Source organism: Ochlerotatus camptorhynchus, unplaced genomic scaffold, assembly GCF_037179485.1.
Source record: "Ochlerotatus camptorhynchus isolate MF236.1 unplaced genomic scaffold, CSIRO-AGI_Acam_v1.1 ptg000292l, whole genome shotgun sequence".
NCBI classification, from domain to species: Eukaryota; Metazoa; Arthropoda; class Insecta; order Diptera; family Culicidae; genus Ochlerotatus; species Ochlerotatus camptorhynchus.
The window spans coordinates 719,418-734,923 of NW_027040781.1; the positions used below are offsets into that span (position 1 = coordinate 719,418).

Below are 15,506 nucleotides of genomic sequence, written 5' to 3' on the forward strand. Positions count from 1 at the left end.
CGTTGCTGGTGGGCATTGATGGTGCTCGCACCGGGAAACCAGTGGAACTGCTCTTGCGCATGTCCCGAGCGAGACGGCAGCATGTCGTATTGGTGTTGTTGGGGAAAAACTCTTGACCGTTGCCGGGAAAAACGTGGCATCTTTGAAGGAAATCTAAAATTTCTCATAAATTTTCCATGAAAATTTAGTCAGCTGAAATTCTTAAGCATTAATCTGTATTTGAATCGAAGTTTATAGAACGAAATCTCATACAAAAACGTCAAATAATGAGTGACAACTGGCCGCCCAACGCGTGTCGGGCAACTGTCACAATCGAATGCCGCCCAAAACGGGGGCGGCGTGTTTTCGCACTGAAGCCGTCGCAACTAGCAGTAAACTTCCCCTTTCATCGGGCGGCTGCTGAAAATCAACGATGAAGGGTGTTCATTTCACTTCAGTCGACTCGGAAGAGCTCGAATCGAAGGAGGAGAGTTGTTGCACGATATTGTGAGAAAGGGAAAACTGATAGTCGGCGGTTGTTAGTACGGTTGGTAGTCTTTTGACACTGTAGGATGGAATTGGGTCATTTGAGTGAGCAGTAATGCTATTTGGAATATGGAAGGACGGATGGAGATGATGTGTTGTACTTACGCTTAGACGTTCACAACAGGTTTGCAGGACTCACCTGAAATGGAAATTAATAGATCGTTCAATTAGTACGCTAAACTTCTTTAAGGACAAGGTAAATAGAATTCACAAATAGTCGTTGTCAGGCTGATTAGCCTTTTAAATATCAGCCATGATTGGGGTCATTTGTGGCATCTAGTAATCATTTCGTTATGCATCATAGATCTGAAATACCAATACCCTTAATTACACGTTGTTTTTATGGAATGCCAATGCCTGATTCATTTTCAAGCGGCTCTGGCGTTGTCGGAACCATCTTGGCATTTTCAAAATAAAGGTATTCTTCGATACAATCGATGTAAATATTTACATTATTTGACAAATCTCAGGTAATCATAACAGCAGTTGGTCTCTTTTCTTCATAATCAAACGCAATTATTACCTGGGTTTTGACGTAGGACTACGTCTTTGATTTCTATATGGGGGTACACTTTGTGAAAACCGAAAATGGAACATGTAACAAATTAAGAAAGATTTTGAACGTTAATAACTCAGCTTCCCCTGGTCAAATTTTTAATAATTTTATCACCAATCGATTAGAAATATGGCTACGCATTGATAACAATGCTTCCGAATGTTGATTTTCAACAAGAAACTATTGAAAAACTGGTAAATGTTTAGCATTGTCCAAAAGCGTCGAATTAACTAACAAATCCACCAATTACCTACATACATATGCTGCTTCCCCAGCACAGTCGTCAGAGAGTAGTAAGTAGACGAAACAAGTCGAAGTGGCATTCGCCTCCGATCCTCGTTTCTGAAAAATGAGATCTGTGATGCTGTCACCTACACTAAACACGCCAAGCATAAGCGGCCATGGATGTCATCTACGTTTTGAAGTGACAGAGACGCACTCTGTTTGGTTTCAGAGGTTAAATCATCACCAACATTGGAAACAAAACGGCTCTTTTCAGGGCCACCAAGCTTATTACAGTAAAGAGTAGGAATAGAGTTCATCTGCCTGTTTGTCCATATTCAGAACCACCAACCACACAAAATGCTCATGTAATCAAACTGGAAGCAGGGATACAAATTGTTTTGATCAACCTTGATCAACTTTGAATCGCCACGGCCGGATATTTTCGATGGAAGAAGCAACAATCTAGCATCTCATTCGACGAAGACGGCAGGAAACATTTCTGGATCAACAATAGAATAGGGCCAATCAGCATTTGTAAGCAAACCGTTCCAAAGCCTCACAAATTGAAGGCCGCTCACACAAACCAACACCAACATCTTGTATCTTGTTTTCCGTACTGAGCTCCAATGCTACCGACGCCAGGGAGGCAGCTCCCAGAGATGTTATGCCTTAGAACATGCCGATGGCACCGACTGAGATTGGACCCAGGCCTGCTGGGGTGAAAGGTAATGACGCTAACCACCGGCGCCAATATCTATCACGGCGAATGAGAACGACCCAAATTTGAGTTTAGTTATCTCAGAAATAAGTGCAGGAACTCAGCGATGAGTAAATATTCTTCATGTTTTCCCAGGTTTTTCCAGGATTTTCCAGGGAAAAATTCCCGAATTTGAGAAAAGTAAAGATTGGATTCACTCAGTCTATTGGTTCTACTCCGAGACTGAATAAAATTTTCGTCAATTTCCTCATTTTCTGGCAGATTTTTTAGGTTTTCCACAGGAAATCATGAGACAAATTTACTCATCGCTGAGTTCCTACACTTTTGGCGATTATGAGTGAACTAAACTCAAATTTGGGGCGTTCTCATTCGCCGTGTACGCAAAAAGAAAATAGCCAGTGTCGCTACTTGATAGCAAACTACTCATAATGGGAGGAGTATTTGTAGCTTTTATACCACTTGGTTGCACATCATTCTGCTTTAACCTAAAAAGATATAAAGCAGCGCTGCTGTCTGGTATCAGCTCATCATCATTCGCTGCCAGACTGTTGAGCAGTTCAGTCGATTTGAATTCTCTCTAGTTTCGTTCGTTCGTTCGCAAGTCGAATTAGCTCCGCGTTGTGTAGTGACGCTCTCGCTGACCCAGCCATGGGTAAGAAATCGCGCGGTAACGCGAGTGCCGGTTTACCGGGAAAACAGACTCTCCCAGGAGATGGCGCGACCACCGAGCCAGCCCAGAAGAAGCAGAAGAAAACCCCATTGCCCATCCCGACAGGCATTGCGGACCCGCAGCCGGGGCCTCCCGGAACTAAACGACCCAGACCTGAAGACAGCAGCGCCACCGCATCGGCAGCAAAAAAGCTGCTGAGCAACAATCCGTTCTCCGCCCTGCAGAACGGAGCCCAGCCGCAGTCGGACCCTGAGACGGTGCCGAAAAAAGTTAAGTTGCCACCCTTCTATGTGAAGGGCTTCCCTCCCGGGCTATGGGAGCAGCTGGATTTCTACATTAAGCAGGGCCTTCGCTGCACCATTCAACGGTGCACGGAAGGCTACAAACTGATGGTCCCGGCCGAAAAACACTTTAACGCAGTTCAGGCCCTCTTGGACAGAATGAAGCTGGAGTACTTCTCCCACGACATCGAGGCCACCAAGCCGCTGAAAGTGGTGCTGCGCGGGCTCCACGACATGGACACCACCACCTTAATGGACGAGATTAAGGCGAACGGCCTCAAGCCGGTCGAAGTCCACAAGATGACCCGCAGCAAGGCCATCAAGTATCGTGACCAGCTCTACCTGGTCCATCTGGAGAAGAACTCCACAACCGTGAAGGATCTCCAGACGACACGCACACTGTTCCACATCGTAGTGAAGTGGGAGCGGTATAAGCCCACCCACCGTGGCGTCACTCAGTGCTCGAACTGCCTATTGTTCGGGCACGGCACCAGGAATTGCCGCATGGCCAGCCGCTGCATCAAATGCGGCAAAAACCACAAGATCGACAACTGCGACAGCATCGAGGAAGCCACTCCCACATGCGCCAACTGCGGTGCCGCCCACAAGGCCACGAGTAAGGCCTGTCCGAAGCGGGCCGAATACGCCGAGATCCGGAAGAAGGCCTCGTCCAACAACCAGCCCGGTCGCAAGAAGGTTCCAGAAAACAACGCGCAGAACTTTCCTCCGTTATCACCGGTCCAATCACGGCCAATTCCAGTGTTGCCGCCGCTCCCGCTCAACCAACAGTTGGCTGCCGCTGCAGTACCCGGTCAAGCCTCCGGGCCATCGACGGATCCCCCTGCTCCGGGATTGGCCGGTACAACCGGCGAAGCTACAGACGATTCTCCGCTGTCAACGGATGAGATCGTCACACTGTTGGCCCAGGCCATCATCATCAAGCGCACCTGCGCAACAAGAACACAACAGCTCCAAGCTATCATCTCCTTCGTCGCTAATTATGGACCGTGAACCCATAAAGATCGCCAACTGGAACGCTCGCTCCGTAGGGGCGAAAAACATTGAGCTTGCAGACTTCCTCCGCAAGCACGACATCGACGTGGGCCTTCTCACCGAGACCCACCTCAAGACCGGTGACAGCTTCTGGCTGCCCGACCACAGCATTGTCCGGCTTGATCGCACCAGCTCCAGGGGGGGCGGTGTCGCGGTCATCATCAAGAAAGGCATCAAGTACTGCACCCTACCCCACTACCGCACTTCCATCATCGAGGCCGTCGGCGTTGAGGTGGAAACATCGACCGGAAACGTCCGGTTCATCGTTGTCTACTGCCCCCGGCAATGTACCGTTAGCAATGGTACAGCACAGCAGTTCAAGAACGACCTTGCCATCATAACCCGCACCAATGCCCGCTTCGTAATCGGAGGGGACCTGAACGCCCGGCACGAGGCCTGGCGGAACTACCAGCAGAACCAAAACGGCCGCCTGCTATTCGACCATTCCCAGCATGGTCTCTATTCCGTCTGGTTTCCGGACGAACCAACCTTCACATCACCGGCGGGCAACCCATCGACGCTGGACCTGTTCTTGGCAAACACCAGATTAGCCAAGCCGGTTGCCGTCAACGACCTGAGTTCGGACCACCAACCGGTGCTGACCGAGCTGGGCTACAACGTGGCCCCTGCACCGTGCCAGCGGAAGGACTACCATCGAGTCAACTGGGTCCAGTTTCGACGCGTGGTCGACCGCCACATCGACGACAACCCACCACTCGACACAGTGGAGGACATCGACCGGGCCCTGGAGGGTCTCCATCAAGCCATATCCGTGGCTGACGAAGAGTGCGTTCGACGAGTTCCTGTGAGGGGTAAGTTTCAAGCAATTGATTCCCACACCAAACTCTTGATTCGGCTCAGAAATGTTCGTAGACGCCAGTTTCAGCGGACTGGGGATCTGCAGCGTAAATACGAAATGGTCGATCTGAATCGGCAGATCGCTTCCAGAATGGTCTCAATCCGGAACGAGAGTTTCGGGCGGCTCGTTCAGAACCTGGACGACCGTTCCAGACCATTCTGGAAGGTTGCCAAGGTGCTGAAGTCTCACCCCAAGCCCATTCCACCACTTAGAGTCAATGACGAACGGCTTATCACCAACGAAGAGAAGGCCAATGCAATTGGGGAGCACATTGCCCAATCGCATTTGCTTGGCTCTACAATCCCAAGTCCACTCGAGAACCAGGTTGTGCAGTGCGTCCAGACGTTAGATACCTACCCTTGTGCCGTCCCTCCAGAAGAACGGATTACAGAGGAACAAATTTGCTCAGCGCTGAAATATAGTAAAAACATGAAGGCTCCCGGGTTTGACGGAATATTCAACCTAGCGTTGAAAAATCTCAGCCCGAGGGTCCACTCGCTGCTGGCTGCCATCCTCAACAGATGCTTGGAGCTGCACTACTTTCCAAGCATCTGGAAGGTGGCAAAAATCAGCCCGATCCGCAAACCTGGGAAAGACCCTTCACTACTGTCAAGCTACAGACCGATTAGCCTGCTCTCAGCGCTGAGCAAGCTGTTCGAAAAATTGATCCTCAGCCGACTAAACAAGTTTGTGGAGGAACATGACATTCTTCTTCCGGAACAGTTCGGGTTCCGCAAGGGGCATTCCACCAATCATCAGCTAGTGCGGGTGATGAATAACATCCGAAGTAACAAAGCTGTATCCAAGTCCACAGCCATGGCCTTGTTAGACGTCGAAAAGGCGTTTGACAATGTCTGGCACGACGGACTTATATACAAGCTTTGTAACTCCAACTTTCCACCATACCTTGTGAAAATCACCCGTAACTATCTCCAGCAAAGGTCGTTCAGGGTGTCGTTGAATAGTTCCCTTTCGGGACAATTTCCGATCCCAGCAGGTGTTCCGCAAGGGAGTCTGCTGGGACCACTGCTTTACAGCATCTACACGTCGGACATCCCTCCTCTAGGAGACGGTTGCGTGTTCTTTCTGTTCGCAGATGACACCGCGATAGCCGTCAAGGGTAGGATGCCTCGTGAAATTACGAACAAGCTGCAACGATGCCTTGACACCTTTACTGATTATGCCACCTCGTGGAAAATCAAAATCAACGCCTCGAAAACCCAAGCGATCATGTTCCTTCACAGACAATCACCAAAACTTAAACCGTCTCCCTCCTGTACCGTAATAATGGATGGTACAAGGGTCGAGTGGTCCACTGATGTTACTTATCTCGGGATGTTGTTCGATGAGAAGCTCCTGTTCCGCTCGCACATATAGAAAACCCTAGTTAAGTGCTCCGCCTTGGTTAGGTGTTTGTATCCGCTCATTTGCCGCAGATCCCGCCTCTCAAGGCAAAACAAACTGGCTGTTTACAAACAGATCATAGCCCCCGCGATCTTCTATGCCGCCCCGGTGTGGGAATCGTGCGCTCAGACCCACAGGAACAAAATCCAGGTTGCACAGAATAGAGTGTTGAGGATGATCCTAGATCGTCCATTCGACACAAGAATAGCAGACCTCCATCAAGAGGCAGAAATTCCCAAAGTAGATTCCAAAATTGATGATATGACAACCAAATTTATTCAAAAATGCAATCTTTCTGAACATGCTTTAATAAGCAATTTGTACATAGTAGGTTAAGTGTATATAGTAGAGTAAGTTAGTTTTAAGCTGTAAATAGTAGTATTAAGTAGTTTCTCTTCAAATTCTAAAAACAAAACAAACCAATCCCACCAAGGTGGTCGACCGTGTACTAAGTCTAGGACTAATCCTGTAAAACAAATTTTAAATTTTGCCCATACCTAAAGATGAAGAAAGCAATTAAATCACTTAGTAAAAATTTATATGGTAATCGTCCAAGTTAAACTAAAATAAAGATCATTTAAACTTTAAAAAAAAGGTATCAGCTCATTTTCGCTTCGGACGGCGTGGTCAGCAATAGTAGCAGTAGGTCGTGGCAAAGGAGGTGCCAATCGTCATCGCAAATTCTTCGAGATAACCACAATCCGTCGTCTAACTCGCCGTGGCAGTGTCTGACGTATCTCCGGTCTGATCTACGAGGTGTGCTGAAGGTGTTCGTGGAAAATGAGGTCCGTGATGCTGTCACCTATACTAAACACGCCAAGCGTAAGTGGCCATGGATGTCCTCTTCAATAAAACGGCCCTTTTCAGGGCCATCAAGCTTACATCAGTAAAGAGTTGGAATAGAATTGATCTATGCTTGTTTGTCCATATTCAGAACCACAAGCCCCCAACGACCACACAAACTTGGAAGCAGTGGTGCAAGTGATTTTGATTGATTCTCGTAATCAACTTTCTTTTTGAAAAAGATTACTACAAATTTGGATCGCCTACAATTCAACACCGGAAAGAGTTGAGATAATAGATATTTCAGGCATAACATTTGATAACGTCACAAAAGCATTTGTAAACAAACCTTCTAAGGCCCTTTACACGCGAACCAAAGTACGCCCACGCAAACCAACTACATCATCGCATAGGGGCAACTATCACCTTTCCGTTTGGTTTGCGTGGGCGTACTTTAGTTCGCGTGTAAAGGGCCTTAGAATGTTTGTTTACAAATGCTTTTGTGCCGTTATCAAATGTTATGCCTGATTTGATCAATTAAAAGAACTTAATGCTCTTCACATTTATTCCGTCCACTAGCGGTCCTACGTCAAGCTTCCGTTCGTGCCCCTAGGCACAGACCCTTCTACTTTTGTCAAAAAAGGTAAATATTTACGTTGTTTGTACCAAAGAATGTTGATCATTTTGGACTTTTCAAGACATTTTTGCGGTTCCTGGCTATGCTTGGCTATGCGACCTTTTCAAACTTGAATGAAATTTGTGGCTTATATTATGGCTTATTTAAAAAAAATCGTAATTTGAAAACAGTATATTTTATCAAAATTATGTCTGAGAAGAAGTTGTAGGTAACGGTATGTTCTATCCAGAAAAAAACACAATGAGAGAAAAATCACAGAAAAATCGTGTTTAATAGTTAGATTATTTATTTTTTGACGTAGAACTACGTCTTTAATTTCTATACTGGAGTTCACATTAAAAAAATTTCAAAATTCAGACATGTAACGAAAAATCCCAAACACGGACGCAACGATAGAGCGCCAATCGAACAAACGCCACATTGCGCATGCTCACATGAGCGAGCTCAATGCTGGTTGATCGCTCACCATTGCACCAGTGAAAGGAAGGGAGGAGAAAAACAGCGATAATACAAACGCTTGCCAAATCGACATATGCATGAAACAGCACGTATCGCACCAATACGAAGCCGACGGACGACGACGAAAACGCCCACATCGAGCGGAGGAAAGGCTTCCCACAATAGGCAGCATAACTAGGCCGCCGTCATCCGGTCGGCATCGACTTGCACTGGTGTGGCCGCCAAAAACAACCGGCCACCTTTTCAGGGCCACCAATTCAAAAACGGAAAGAGTTAAGAACTAAATGATCAACATAGTTGTTCCGTCCACTAGCGGTCCTACGTCAAGCTTCCGTTCGTGCCCCTAGACACAGACCATTTTACCCTTCGATTTTTTAAATTAGTTTTGCAAAGAAAGCTCAATTATGCCTTCAATCCTCGTGCAAAGTAACGATTTTTTAAAATTAGTTTTTGATTTTTTTTTTATTTTATTTATTTGTTTATTTGTATATTGAAAAATTCTACTGACAACGGTACGGAAAAGGTCAAGTAACCGGTGATGAAACACGTCAGCTGATAATTTCGGCACCGTTGACGAAGAGGCCTCTCAAGGGCATACATATTTAGCTGAAACAGCAGTGTTGGACCCGTAAGCAGCTTTCTAGCGAACATATCTTGAGCGACCGTCCGTCTCACCTCTAATCGTTCGATTCCCAGGAAATGGCAACGCTCCTCGTACCGTGGCAAGTTTGTTGGGTCATGCCAGTTGAGGAAACGAAGAGCATATCTCACAAACTTGCGTTGAACGGATTCAATTCTAGTGATCCAGCTAGCATGGAAAGGGCACCAAACAACTGAAGCTGACTCCAATAAGAATCGCACAAGTGAGCAGTAGAGTGATCTGAGGCATAGCGGGTCACGGAACTCGTCGGCAATTTTGAAAATAAAGCCCAATTGTCGATTAGCTCTGGAGATGTTAAGTTAAGTTATGTTTTCTTTATTAGGGAGGCTTCAGCCTGAGGCTGGTTCGCCTCTGCCAAGCTCTGGAAATGATGTCATTGTAAGGGATTCTGAAAGTGAGTCTGCAGTCCAAGCTAACGCCGAGATCCTTCATGTGCTCTACACGAGCAAGACAGCGTCCGTAGAGAACATAGTCAAACATGATTGGTTCGATTTTTCGGTGATAGGTAATAATGTTACATTTTTCGATGCTTAGACTCATCAAATTTCTTGAGCACCAGTCCTAACATATTCTGGAGATCCTACCAGTCTGAGAGATTTTTAATATATTTTTAGATGATTTTCGAATCGTGTCCATAGAAAACGCGGCATCCTGATGGTATCAGAAAGGCGACGTCGTATAAAAAGATCGAAAACAGTAACGGTCAAAGGTTTTTTTTTTTTTTTTTTTATTATTATAGTCACTTTAACACTCTTGGGTCATTCGTGACTTGTCCGGGGGTGAGAGCGGTCAAAGGTTACTGCCTTACGAAACTCGAGTTGTTTGAGAAAACATCCGATTCCGACGCGCCAATCTTAACCCATACATAGCGATTCACCAAGTAAGATCTGAATCAATCCACAGCCGTTGACGAGATGCCAAGTATCTCCAGCTTGGCATGCAAGATATTATGGTCCAATATTATTGTAACAAAAAGGCACTGTGCTCCCTTTCCGTTAAGCGGGTCTTACACATTCAAGATCGGAAAAAGGTAAAGTTTCGTAGAATATGGTGACGATTTTCAATTCTACGCGGAAATTATAATGTATGTGAGTGGTTGTGACTAATGTCTCCCAACAAACAATTTGAGTTGATCAACAGCTGATTAAGCTATTTTTTAGCTGAAGAAGCTTGTTTTCGCCTGAATAAGCTCTTATTCAACATTCAATGTTTGTTGGGCTGTTTTAACAGGCCTGACTAGGCCTTTTTCCGTCCGTTGTTCATAAATCGTAAATGTTCAGTTTTACTCGCAACTTGGACATACGTGGACGTTCTACAATTCCCGGAGCCAGAAATCAACCCTGCGTGTACTCCCTTGGAGACAACGGAAAAAGAGGGAAATTCTCGACGTCCAAGTTGTGGATTCACGTTTGCCATCAATAGGGCGATTCAATAGACAATAGTCCATTGTCGTCAGATAGACGCATGGTCAGGGGGTTCCACATTGTTGCGGCCATTATTAGTCGCCATTCAAAGACGACATCCATCAGGCTGCAAGACAAAAGCCACCGTAAGCCACCATCACGGAAAGCCACCATCACCATCACCACCGAAACCGTAAGCCACCATCACCGATAGTCGGTACCACCACCGTAAGTCACCATCATCACCACCACCAAAACCGTGAATCGCGCTGGTTTGATTAGTAAAAAACACAAATTCGCATGCAAGAACAGAAGACAAAACACATAGGCTAGTTGACATGTATAGTAAAAAGGAAACAGATAAAAGACGTCATTTCGTAGGATTTTGTATGTTAGGTAAACAATCAATGTAAACTTTCAATTATCGAGGCATGATTTCTAAATTACACATTACGGCTTTTTTGATTTGTGAAGAAGTAGATGTTTCTAGAATTTCACACATTTCTGAGTTATCCGTGTTTCGATGATGAACATTACCCCAATGTTGGAATTTCCCCCCTCGCTTTCTGAAATCTTTCCGAGGTTAGATTTGGTGAAACTAATGTACCTAGTTGGATTCAACCCTGATGAACCTTTTAGCGTTCATGTTGTTCATGTTTCTTCTTTATGCTCGAAGGTGCAGTGTCAGAGAGAGTAAACATGAAACGACTCTGTGAGCTTTCCTTGATTCGTTTGAATTGAGGGAGGGTAAGAATAGAGTAACAATACACGCTTATTCTGGTCAACTCAAAATTGAGTCGAATGTACTCATCTCAGCGGCAAGTATGGCTACTCAAAATTGAGTAGCCTTATGTTGACTCACTTTTGAGTAAACTACGTTCTCACGTAGACTGAGTCAAATCCACTCGCCGGTATTTTCAGTTGCAGGGAGAGTTTTTGTTTTGATTTTTATTCAAGGAAACATTCAACACCGTTTTCCTAAGCAATTCGTACTTACCTGAAGGCATTTCAGCCGGTTTTGAGTTACATTTTCTATGAGGTTTCCTCCGACATGACTGGCATTTTTTCCAAGTCTAGGATTTTGCTGACTGAGTGGCTTTTACTCAGTTTGACATTTCTCGTTTACTCAATTTTTGACAACTCGATACATCGGACGAAAGTGAGTACGATCGACTCACCTGGTGAGTAAGCAGAAGTTAGCGTGTACTCAGCTCGGCGAAAGTCCAAAGAGTAGCACTCAGATGACGACGTAAAAACAATCGGCAAATCTAGATAAACATTTCAAAAGGTCCTATCTGCATTGATCGATTCTCTTCATCGACTTTCTCTTTCGTTAATAACGCACCTGGAAAACCTTTTCCTGTTGTATTTGATGTTTTGGACGCTAGATAAAAATCTCCGTTTTCAAACTATGCGGTAAAATCAGTGCGAAATCTGTTTGCATAGCAGATCGATCAACGCAGATAGGACCAGTTGAAATGTTCATCGAGAAATGACACGACGAGAGCGGGATGATCGGCATCTAGATCAATCAGTAGCTCGACCGGCAAGGAAACAGAAGTGCCCGGTAATGCGGAATCATTTGTCAGGACAAGATCTAGCAAACGTCCATTTCGGTTCGGAAAAGTATTCGCTTGTGTGTACCCGTAAAAGTTAAAACCGTCTAAGAGCTAACAGCAAGCAACCGGCATATGCGAACGCAGTGGATCAATTAATGGTGTGCCACTGTCTGTAAAGCGCCACTGCAAACCTGCTTGATTGTAGTTACCAAATACGAAAGCGGGAGAGCAGGGACTTAATTGAGAATAAATCGATCCTAACGATTTCACATGCTCACGGATGATCGTACAGTCGTTTTTGTGGTCGAGGGGCAGGCAGATTGCGCCTACACTAAGCTTGCTTTGTGTAAGTTCTACGACAATCCACAGCTGTTCCAGTTGACTGGAAATGGGTGACTTACTTACGTAGCTGGCTAGTCTCGTTGATACTGCAATCAGCACTCCGCCACCGCGCAATTTTTGACTGTTAAGGGGAGAACGGTCAGTTCTGAAGACGGAATAGAGTGAACCGAAAAGTTGCGATGAGTAAATTCAGTCGTCCAGCCACGTTAGCACAATCAAATCATATTCGACCTCGACAACAGCCAAAAGAAACGAGTCGATTTTAGTCCTCAGCCCACGCACGTTTTGGTAGCAGATCCGAAGACCATTCCAGGAGCAATCACGGGAGCTGGAAATCGAAAGGACATCAAGGTACCGAAAGCTCGGAATCGCAAACATACTCGCCTGAGGTTGCAGACCAGAAGCCCCCGATACCATCACCTACCACAAGACCGGGACGATGAAGATGGCGGATGTCTGTAGCAGTGCCTGTTTTAGGGTGTCCCGGATCCGAGGAAGAGCAGGTGGCGGCATAAATCTGCTGGCAGTTGGAAGGATGGATGCATGGACATGGTGTGGCTAGTGCGGAGGCCGCAGAACCGAAAACATAGCTAGAAGTTGAAGCGGTATCAGGCAAAGGAGAGGCTGAATCGTCAAAATACTTGCCAGTCATATTAAAACTTCGTTTGTATTAGTATGTTCATACCATGAATGGATTCTGCGTATAATTTTTAGTAAAATAGTGTTACAATTGTTTTCCTAAGTTGATCTGTTCTCAAGTTATTGCGAATTTTACAAATAGGGAAGAATATATTACCTTTTAAGAATGTTAGTCATGATATCCAGCTATAACATTCATACACCACATTTATACATATGAATGCATATTATATAACAATAGAATCATCCTCTGACACGGAGCCCGTCAGAATCACCCGTTCTCTTTTAGACTCAGTCGCAGAGAAACAAGCTGTTCTCCGGAAAAAAATCAGAACAACTCTTTGAAAATGTCGAATATCTGAGATTTTTTTCAGAAACTTATTCATTTAAAAAGATAGGGCCTGCAAAACTAACTACAGTAAAATGAATTATAGAAAGTTATATTGCACTCCGTCACTGAAAACAATAAATTTAGAAAAATCATGTAAGTGGTTTTGACGTCGACTACGTCTTACGGGAAGGTACAGGAGTAAATCGAAAATATAAAATTGCAAACGTCACAAAAAGGTGTTAGGTTTTGAACGCTTATTACTTTGTCATTTATACATTAAATTGAAATTCTAATACACCAATCGATAGGAAATATTTCTGCTGAAATAAATACTTTTCCTATAAATCATTTAAAAAATTACAAATAAAAAATTATATTTTTTTTTACTATGGCCCTTATTACCGTTGTCACTTCACGGTGAAGTGACAACTTATCACTCACGGTGAAGTAATTCCCATTTGATTTACACGGCAATCACTTCACCGTGAGTGACAACTGGTCGCTTCACTTCGTTTTCACCGTGAAGTGACACCCGTAATAAGGGTCTATATTCAGGAAAAAAACATTTTCCCTAACCCAGTCGTCTTAATCGAGTACCTCTTGGTTGCGCATCATTCTGCTAGAATCTGTAAAGTTATAAAATAGCGCTGCTATCGGATCGCTCAACACCGTCAGCGGCCGTGATGGCAAAAAAAAACCAAAATCAGGAACGGTCGAAAATCATTGCTGATCTTGAGATCAGCAAAATCACAAAGCAGAAAATCAAGGCTGATTTTAACCTTAGCTGATTTTGAGGTAACAAAGCACCCAACGGTAAATCAATAGCTTGGTATTACAGTCAAAGTAAAAAAAGTAGAAGGGTCTGTGCCTAGGGGCACGAACGGAAGCTTGACGTAGGACCGCTAGTGGACGGAATAAATGTGAAGAGCATTAAGTTCTTTTAATTGATCAAATCAGGCATAACATTTGATAACGGCACAAAAGCATTTGTAAACAAACATTCTAAGGCCCTTTACACGCGAACTAAAGTACGCCCACGCAAACCAAACGGAAAGGTGATAGTTGCCCCTATGCGATGATGTAGTTGGTTTGCGTGGGCGTACTTTGGTTCGCGTGTAAAGGGCCTTAGAAGGTTTGTTTACAAATGCTTTTGTGACGTTATCAAATGTTATGCCTGAAATATCTATTATCTCAACTCTTTCCGGTGTTGAATTGTAGGCGATCCAAATTTGTAGTAATCTTTTTCAAAAAGAAAGTTGATTACGAGAATCAATCAAAATCACTTGCACCCCTGCTTCCAAGTTTGTGTGGTCGTTGGGGGCTTGTGGTTCTGAATATGGACAAACAAGCATAGATCAATTCTATTCCAACTCTTTACTGATGTAAGCTTGATGGCCCTGAAAAGGGCCGTTTTATTGAAGAGGACATCCATGGCCACTTACGCTTGGCGTGTTTAGTATAGGTGACAGCATCACGGACCTCATTTTCCACAAACACCTTCAGCACACCTCGTAGATCAGACCGGAGATACGTCAGACACTGCCACGGCGAGTTAGACGACGGATTGTGGTTATCTCGAAGAATTTGCGATGACGATTGGCACCTCCTTTGCCACGACCTACTGCTACTATTGCTGACCACGCCGTCCGAAGCGAAAATGAGCTGATACCAGACAGCAGCGCTGCTTTATATCTTTTTAGGTTAAAGCAGAATGATGTGCAACCAAGTGGTATAAAAGCTACAAATACTCCTCCCATTATGAGTAGTTTGCTATCAAGTAGCGACACTGGCTATTTTCTTTTTGCGTACACGGCGAATGAGAACGCCCCAAATTTGAGTTTAGTTCACTCATAATCGCCAAAAGTGTAGGAACTCAGCGATGAGTAAATTTGTCTCATGATTTCCTGTGGAAAACCTAAAAAATCTGCCAGAAAATGAGGAAATTGACGAAAATTTTATTCAGTCTCGGAGTAGTACCAATAGACTGAGTGAATCCAATCTTTACTTTTCTCAAATTCGGGAATTTTTCCCTGGAAAATCCTGGAAAAACCTGGGAAAACATGAAGAATATTTACTCATCGCTGAGTTCCTGCACTTATTTCTGAGATAACTAAACTCAAATTTGGGTCGTTCTCATTCGCCGTGATAGATATTGGCGCCGGTGGTTAGCGTCATTACCTTTCACCCCAGCAGGCCTGGGTCCAATCTCAGTCGGTGCCATCGGCATGTTCTAAGGCATAACATCTCTGGGAGCTGCCTCCCTGGCGTCGGTAGCATTGGAGCTCAGTACGGAAAACAAGATACAAGATGTTGGTGTTGGTTTGTGTGAGCGGCCTTCAATTTGTGAGGCTTTGGAACGGTTTGCTTACAAATGCTGATTGGCCCTATTCTATTGTTGATC

The 15,506-nt window shown here is 44.8% G+C and overlaps 1 protein-coding gene across 2 annotated transcripts in view; it reads right to left on the reverse strand.

The window, feature by feature from the left end:
* The window catches only part of Cad87A (cadherin-87A), a 727,611-nt gene that overhangs the window by 659,918 nt on the left and 52,187 nt on the right, over positions 1-15,506 (reverse strand). The window lies entirely within an intron of this gene.